Source organism: Thermobia domestica, chromosome 16 (assembly GCF_964235325.1).
Source record: "Thermobia domestica chromosome 16, izTheDome1.hap1.1, whole genome shotgun sequence".
Lineage (NCBI taxonomy): Eukaryota > Metazoa > Arthropoda > Insecta > Zygentoma > Lepismatidae > Thermobia > Thermobia domestica.
In genome coordinates this window covers 53,539,532-53,548,065 of record NC_137469.1, presented here as the reverse complement: position 1 = coordinate 53,548,065, position 8,534 = coordinate 53,539,532, and positions in this window count along the sequence as shown.

Below are 8,534 nucleotides of genomic sequence, written 5' to 3'. Positions count from 1 at the left end.
TTCATCTTCAACGTGTTCTCGGCCTTCCAAAAATGATTTTTGCCAGCGGGAAACTTGTGCTTCTGATAAGCAATGCTCCCCATAGACCTGTTTTAACTTTTCAAGTCACACTCGCGGATTCACCAAGTTTAACACAAAACTTTATTGTACATTGTTGCTCTAAATTCCGATGCTCCATTTCTGTAACACATAACAGAAACATAACTTTACTGATGGCGCTGTCAAAAATAATGTGTTAGCTGTACGGAGTTGTAACTCGGACTGAGGAAGTGAAAGGGATAAACAAACCGGTCCAGCACAGGCCAGTAGATACAACGTTGCCAGATCGCCCACAGTGTTGCCAGTCTCATTACTTTTCTCACACATCTTGTATATATATATATATATATATATATATATATATATATATATGTGTGTGTGTGTGTGTTTTCACTGATGTACAGAAAACATACAAATTTTGTAGACTGCATACAAACTTTCCGTTGCTTTTGTTTAGGCTATTGGGGAGAGTGATTTTTTCCTTTCGATTTCGTGACCCTTGGCAGAGGGTCTTCCCTTCCCTTGATGCCTTAAGCACGTGTTTAGTTTACTTAATAGTCAATCCAAATCTGCCTGTGATGTGATGAGTTTGCTGTAAATACTTCAAGAAAACGCCGCTGAAGATGATGGGAGTACGCATTGAAAATTTGGGGTAGTGAGTAAATAACAGACATATACAAAGATTATAAATAAAACCCAAATAAATACGAGTATATAAAACTTATCAATGTTCAAACATTCTTTACTAATTTAATAGCTTATAATGTGAGCTGTCACCTTAATCTGAACAGTTAGGAAGGATGGCAAGTATCCTTACTAATTGCTGTGATGAAGGCGATAATTCGTGAATTGCTGAAACATATGTAAGTTAAGAAGAGAACGTTTGATAGTCTAAAATGTAGTGAGTCTTTTGTACACAAGATGGCGTTAGTGTCCCAAATCTTATGGTATACCAATGGCAACTGGTCAGACCTAATATCATTCGACAACTGACAGTTCAGGTTAGTAGATACTTTACAAATGTTAGAATTCTTATAATCAGCATAAAGTATAAGGTAAGTGGAATTCCCACGAAAGTGCCCTATATTTTACAATTTTATTTCGATAAAGGACGAAAATGCTGCGTAGGCCTGTGAAGAAATTTGTGCTGTATATGGGCAAGATACGTTACCAAAAGCAAGAACTCAAAGACTGTTCAGTAGCTTTCCTTTTGGAAATTTCTATGTCTAAAATGCTCCTCGCAGTGGGCGACCAATCACAGCAAAAGTTGATCATATTCTGGTAAAAGTTGAGTATGACCCGCATGCAAGCAGTCATTGTACAGCCAAGGACCTCAACTGAGGGGCCGCATCATAGAGATTTCTATATAGCGAGGGCAGCAACTTCATATAATACTTTACGTTTATATTTTAGTATATACTCATGAAACCCTAGCTCAGAAATCGTCTAATTTGCGGGTGTCTATTAAGACATCGACAATCAAAACACAGACAACGATACACCGACATTTTGTTACTCATACTGAAGTGACACTGACTCAAAAGACCACTGAAAATAATGTAATTCTTAAAGAAATATTTCGCAATTCTGAAGTATGCTGATATAATGCACCAGTCTCTGACACAGACTGAGTTGCGAGGTTCTCAACGACGAAATCCTTTTAACTAGTCTTAAAAACGTTTTTTTTTTCTTTCTTCGAAAAATATCTTTACACTCGTAAGGTTGAGTGAAAATATCTTAGAAACTTGCAAAAGAAAAGAAAGAAAAAAAACTGCCATCAATGGTACTGACGTTTAAAAATATTCACAACTACTCATTTTTCATGCTGCAGCGTGAACATAAATGGTACGCTTAAACTTCAGGTACCTAACGTACCCAAATAAATGAAATAAAACACTAACCTAACTAATCAACTTTAAATTTATTTTTGGGTTCCGCGCCTAAAGCATTATTAGTCCAAGTCGGTACATTTTAACTATTTTTAAAATTTTTATTTACTAATAAAATATATAAAAATGCTATCAATTCAGTCATGTTTAAGTCACTCAAGTTAAATATATAAAAACGCTATCGAGGGCCGTATGAGAAGACTTCGCGGGCGACATGCGGCTCGCGGGCCCGTAGTTGGCCATCCCTGATTCAGAGAATGCTGGCTACAGCAAGAAGCTCGATGTTTGGGTGCCACACATGATCTGATCCAAAAACATTTTCTCGATCGAGTTTCTATCTGTGAATCTCTACTGAAACGTAACAAACTGGAACCATTCCTGAATCGGTTGAGTGATGAGAAGTGGATAACCTATGACAACAAAATGGGATAAAGGTCGTGGTCGAAGCGAGGAGCTCCACAGTTTGTGACAAAGTTCACACTGACGCTCAAAGAGATAATGTATGTTTGGTAGGATTGGAATTGCATCGAGCATTACGAGCTAGCGCCACCAGTCAGAACAATAGACTCAGACTTATACTGTCGACAATTAGGGTGCATGCAGCTAGCAGTTGAAAAGAAACGACCGGAACTGGTCAATTGAAAGGGCGTCGTATAGCACATAGATAACGCCAGACTGCATATATATCTTTAACGACCTGTCAGGAATTGAAAAAAAAAAAAATAATAACTTGGCCGGGAGGTTTTAATGCATCCGTCTTATAGCCTGAATCTGACACCGTCCGACAATCATTTGTTTCCATCTCTACAGAACTCCTAATCGTGTTAACTTAGTTTCAAAAGAGGCCTGTGAAAACTATGTTACAGTTTTTTGACCAGAAACCACTAAAGTTCTATAGCGACGGGATTATGGTTTTGTCAGAGAAGTGACAGAAGGTCTTCGAACAAACTGGTGCATTTATGTTATTTTGCGTTCGGTAACTTATTAATTCAAACTTTCAGCTGAAACAAGTGAATATTTTTATTATTATTATTGTTTTCAAACTACACAAGTATGAAACCAGTTCTACTTTCCAGAGAAGCGGAACTAGAGTTTTTCTATTTCAAGTGTACCTCCGATAGCTGTGCTGTCGATGTGTATTTTCCCGTACCTACTTCGAAAGAGAAAGGACAAGTTGCTGTGGTCGAGACCCTTCAATAGTTGCATGCGGACAGGATTGTCACATTGAATTATTTCACGGGCTTCGCTGTGCACTGACTTGTTAGCCATTCTAAATAGGCTACGGTCTTCACTCGCCAAGACCGCACGACTGAATGACCAAATTGGAAACACAGCCTAGGTCATTCACTTCTCTCCCCAAGGCAAAGGGAAGGTTTCCTTCGTAAGAGGGTGACGGGAGTAGGTCGAAGTATGTTTCACATATTTTCCGAAGGCACACTTGAAATAGAAAGGCTCTAGCTGCTTAAGAGGCCTCATCACTGCGAAATTAAAATACCGCTAATTTTACAGTAATTATGTGATATCTTCAAATAGATAAAAGATAATTGAAATGTATGACAGTATTAGGGTTCGAGTCCTGGTACGTTCCCGTGAGAAAACCATATATTACAGTCCTGGGTTCGATTCTCGTCTATCCCTGTCTGTTTTCCATATATAACAGTACTGGGTTCGATCCAGGTACATCTCACTCCCTATCGGGATAAACCCTTTTGTTACTGTACGTGGTTCGTGTCCTACGGTCCCAAAGTGGGCTTACACATTTACTATGGTCTGGGGTTCGATTCTCCACCGCTCGAATGTCTTCTTTAGCATTATCTAGTGGGTTTGATCGACCATTGCAACTGACCATATAGCCGTCGGACAACAGGTTCAGAGTTCGGTCAGAACGTTACGGGAAACCGGCACAAAGTAAACTCTAATTGTATTCTGTAGCGCTAATGCAATTTATTAATGTAGGTATTACTAAGTTGCATAGGCGCTACTTACTCATGCTGTAAAGAAAAATGAATTAAGTTATTCCTTAAAATTAACACATGTAAATTTAAATCATTGTTATTATTTTCAAAGGATACTCAATTTTTGGATTTTTACTTTTTAATTCACAACACTAAAACTTTACGAACATATAATACATAAACAGTGGCACTTCACTTTTAATAACCAATATTATAAGCCCATTTAATACGAAAGACGCGGATGTCGCGGTAGACACGAATTATTTGTTATATTTCGTCACATGGTTGATTATTTCACTTTCACAAGCACTGTTCACTTACTTCGACACTAGAAGGGGAATTGCCATTGGCGGCTCCTCAGGGTCTGTCCTGAAGATTGCGGGTTGCTCTCCTCCATCTTCTTTCTGGTGAACTAATCACCAACGATTTTAAATATATTTGTTCTTGTAGTAAACTCATTCATTTTGCGATCGCTCCTTTAATGTAGACGAATATTATAGTTAGCGTTTCACGGAGAACATCTTGCTATAAGTACAGTAGTAATGTATGTTCACAAACTGCTATCGCACCGAGTACCATCGTCAGACCATTCGTGGTTGCTTCTTCGGGTGTCTCTGTAACACTCATTTCTCTTTCTTTTCGTCTCGTCTTGTTGCTAGGCAAAAGTGCGCTTTGCTTCGCAGTTAGGTGATGTCAGAAGCTAAAAATAACTATGACAGCCCATAGACAGGAATGTTTTGAGACGACGTTTGTCCATTGTGCTGAATTTTAGCTCCTTATATGGGAAGGAGAGAGGAAGTCTGCGATCTCCGTGGCAATTGAGACGCACAAACATATATGCACATTCGTTTGTTGACTGAGAGAAAAATTCTTGGAAGCACTATTAAGCGAGGTTCATTTAAAAAGTTAAAAATTTCTTCTTAAAAATTGACTGAGCCAAACCGTATAGTTACATTGGCGCTCGGCAGGACATTTGTTTTGAGGGAGAGAGAAAAAACAAATAGAACCCTGCAACACTGATCACTTCACTAGTGTCACCAAATTTCATCCATTGGTCTTCAAAGGGTTAACATCACTTAACTCTTCTCGTGACGATATAACGAAAAATTTTCAAAGTTTTTTCGGAAATACGGTAACGAACACGTGGGCCATACGAAACGAAATTCGGATTACGGTTGGGCCATAATTTCAATAAAGTTTATCAATGTCTTTCATTATCTTATTATCTGTTATTTCAAAATATTTAAGTGCCACAATTTCAAACACATCAAAACATGAACAAAATTATTGTTATTTTCCTTTAAAATAACATGTTTAATAATTGGAGTAATTAATCACTGGCATTGTTTACCATTAAACACAAAACGTTACAAGTATATTAAATAATCATTGTAACCTAAAATATTTACTAATGTAGTACCTTATACTCTTAAATGTACCTTGAATTAATTATCTAACTATTATCGAAAAGCATTCATTTTCTATATTTACTTTCATTGAAAACAACTTCTAATATTCTTGAAAACTAATACAATGACTGTATATCTGCTTTCATTTATTAATATTATTAATAGTAGTATTATTTTAATTACCATTACTACTATGAATCAAATATATAGCACACAAATTAAATTCAAGTATCAGCACACGTAAATATTTTTAAAATATTGGTTACAGTATGAAAATTCTTACTTAAATCTGCAATAACATTCAATATCATGATATTTACAATTATTACATTCCGGTTAAAAATTAACCAAGAATGGACTGAGCAGTGGATGGTTTGTCAAACCATTACACTTTTCAAAGTGTCTGCCCTCCGAAATTTCGAAGATACCTACCCACAACAAAATATCATTTATTTCCATCCCCGAAGCAAAGTGAAAAGATAGGATATTTGGGTAAAGTTCAAAAATAATATAGAAGGGACTAATAAGAAAATTGCCTACTCCGGGCATTACATAATATGAGTAACCCATAATATTGGAGGAACCTTTGCTTCAATGTCTTCAAGTACTACTTGAAATATTTTCGTATTCAACGAAAAAATTACTACAAAGTGAATGCAACAATAGTTGCTAACAATTAACATGTACACAACTTACTTGGTACTGATTTATAGTAAGATGTCTCATTATATATTCTTTTTAACTTAACAACGCGCCTGAAGGTGGGTACAAGTGTAAAACCATACTACTACAATAACTCACCACACCAAAATTCAAGTATCCTCAGCTGATTACTAATCCCAGAGGCATACTGATTGGTTAAAACAAATAAATTGATGTAATAAATCGTAAGTATACATTACTATTAATTGACGCATGGTTGTTGTTTAAAATTGAAATCTTTAATTCGTTAATTTAAAGTATGCTTATTCAGGTTTTATTACCAAAAGATTTTTTACCAAAATATTTAAATTCGTGGTTCAAAACATTTTAATTTTGTAAAATTGCAACACTGTAATAAAATATTTTGTATAGATTTTCTACGTCTTCACCATTTAAACTTATTTCCTTTCACTGTATTTGAGAATTTTCACTACGCAAATTTACTCTTGCACTTCGAAAAGAAACACTATATTTTCTATGATTCAAAAAATTAAACTTCGTTGTAAATACGTTAACGAAAAAATATACTATTACAAGTAATTTCGTATTACGTAGGTTTGAAATATCAAGATTTTTTTTTTTTTTTTGTTGAAATATCAAGACCATAGCAAGTGTCGGTTTCATACAATACAAGCAGTCCGGCTTAACGAAGTTTTTTGTTTATCCTACACCTACTCGAGGTTTTTTCAACACAAAAACAATTTTCAAAGGTTTCATTTGCCAATAAACAAATAGCGTGAATGGTTTCTCAATATGTATGACTGCTGCATAGCACAAGAAATTGACTAATTTATCACTTTTTGAGTTGCAATTACTTTTCTTTTGTGATAATTTTCGCCGTGCACCAGTTTTACGGTATTCAGAATGAACCCTAAATTGCCCCTTTTGTTTTTCTAGGTTTTTCCATTTACCTGTATGTTTGATCTTTGTTATGACGTCACGATCAGCTGATAACACATCACTGACAGTAATTGGTGACTGATATTTAATTTTACCATTACGTTCACTTTCAGATCGCTTAGACGTAAAAGATTTATTCACCCGATTACCACATTCTTCCTGAAAAGGTTCGTGATTTTTATCTGCAGGTGATGAGTGGTCAGCACCTGACCCCTTCACTACGTCATGGATCGCTAAGTTACTAATGTGATTCGATTCAAAATTTTGATCACCGTGGTGCGACAACATCATTTGACATTTACAACTACTTGCCTGAGCATTGGTGCGACTGTTACATTTATTTCTGGAAGAACATTTACGAACATACTTAGAAAATTTTGAAAAACAATACAGCATACATTTAACTCTTTTTAATTTCCGTCTGACTTTACGTACTTTCTTTTTATGTTGCCGGTGCCTTTTGCCACATTGAACCTGTAAACTATATTTTCTTGCCCTTTGACAAACAACATTTCGTAATTTACTAAAATATTCTTGACAGGTTTTCAATTTCTTTTCCCACGTTATTGAGTTATGTTCATTACCATTAGGCCTACCTGGCGTAAAGCCGTTTGTACTATATTCTAAATACACAATTAAAGTGCAAGTAACTATGCAAAAGGTGACATAATTCATTTGTCCTATCTGTATACTTTTAACTTTCAACTCACAGCTTAAAGAACTACTATTCTCTTGACAAATCTCTACAACCCTAACAGACACAAAAAATAAACAAGTTTTGAGAAACGGAACGCATTCTAATTTACTGGTTAGCAAGGTGCCATAGAGGCGATTTTCCTCTAATAAACATACACTACAAGACTGCGTGGGCAGGCCGCTTTTGCCTTCATCCTCAACACAATTTATTACAACTCTAGTAAACCTTTCTGTAGTGAAGCACGCATCGCATCCATGAATGCATTTTTTTGTTCCTTTACAAAACAAACAAATGACATCTGGAACAGCTGACCGCTGATTCACACACAGAGTTACACTAGACGTGACTAACTCGATGTTTGGTGCGGGTTGCAACAAGACAGCTGGGTTGTTATTCTTTTTTCTTCCTGTTTCTTTTCTTTTTGAAACGCTATTCGACAGAGACAAAACAAATTCTTTGGCTTGGCCTAACTCAATGTTAACGTGACTGACAACAGAAATGCTTTCATTTTTTACCTTTAATTCACTCTCAGATATTTCTTCAACCTGTTCAAATTCATTGTCAAAAAATTCAATATTAGCTTGATTTACTACAATAGGCGGTGACTGAGACCTAACACATGGCAAAACAGTACAACTTTCAACACATTCATTTTTCACTGTTCGTGCGTATGCTTTCTGAGCTACGGGGGCAATGTCCCACAAAATACCTTCAAATTCACGTTTAACGAATTCTAAAGTACTTTCAGCAAATTTTATTTTTAAAGGTACTGTTTTTTCTTGACGATTTTCATAATTTTGAATATTTTCTAGCTCATTAACATTCACAAAAGGAGGCGCAAAAGTTACAGTTTCAAGAGGATCAGCAAACCTAACCCGTTTCGGTGGTACAACTTTACAATTTAATTTTTGATTATCACTGGAATCCTTCTTATAACTAACAT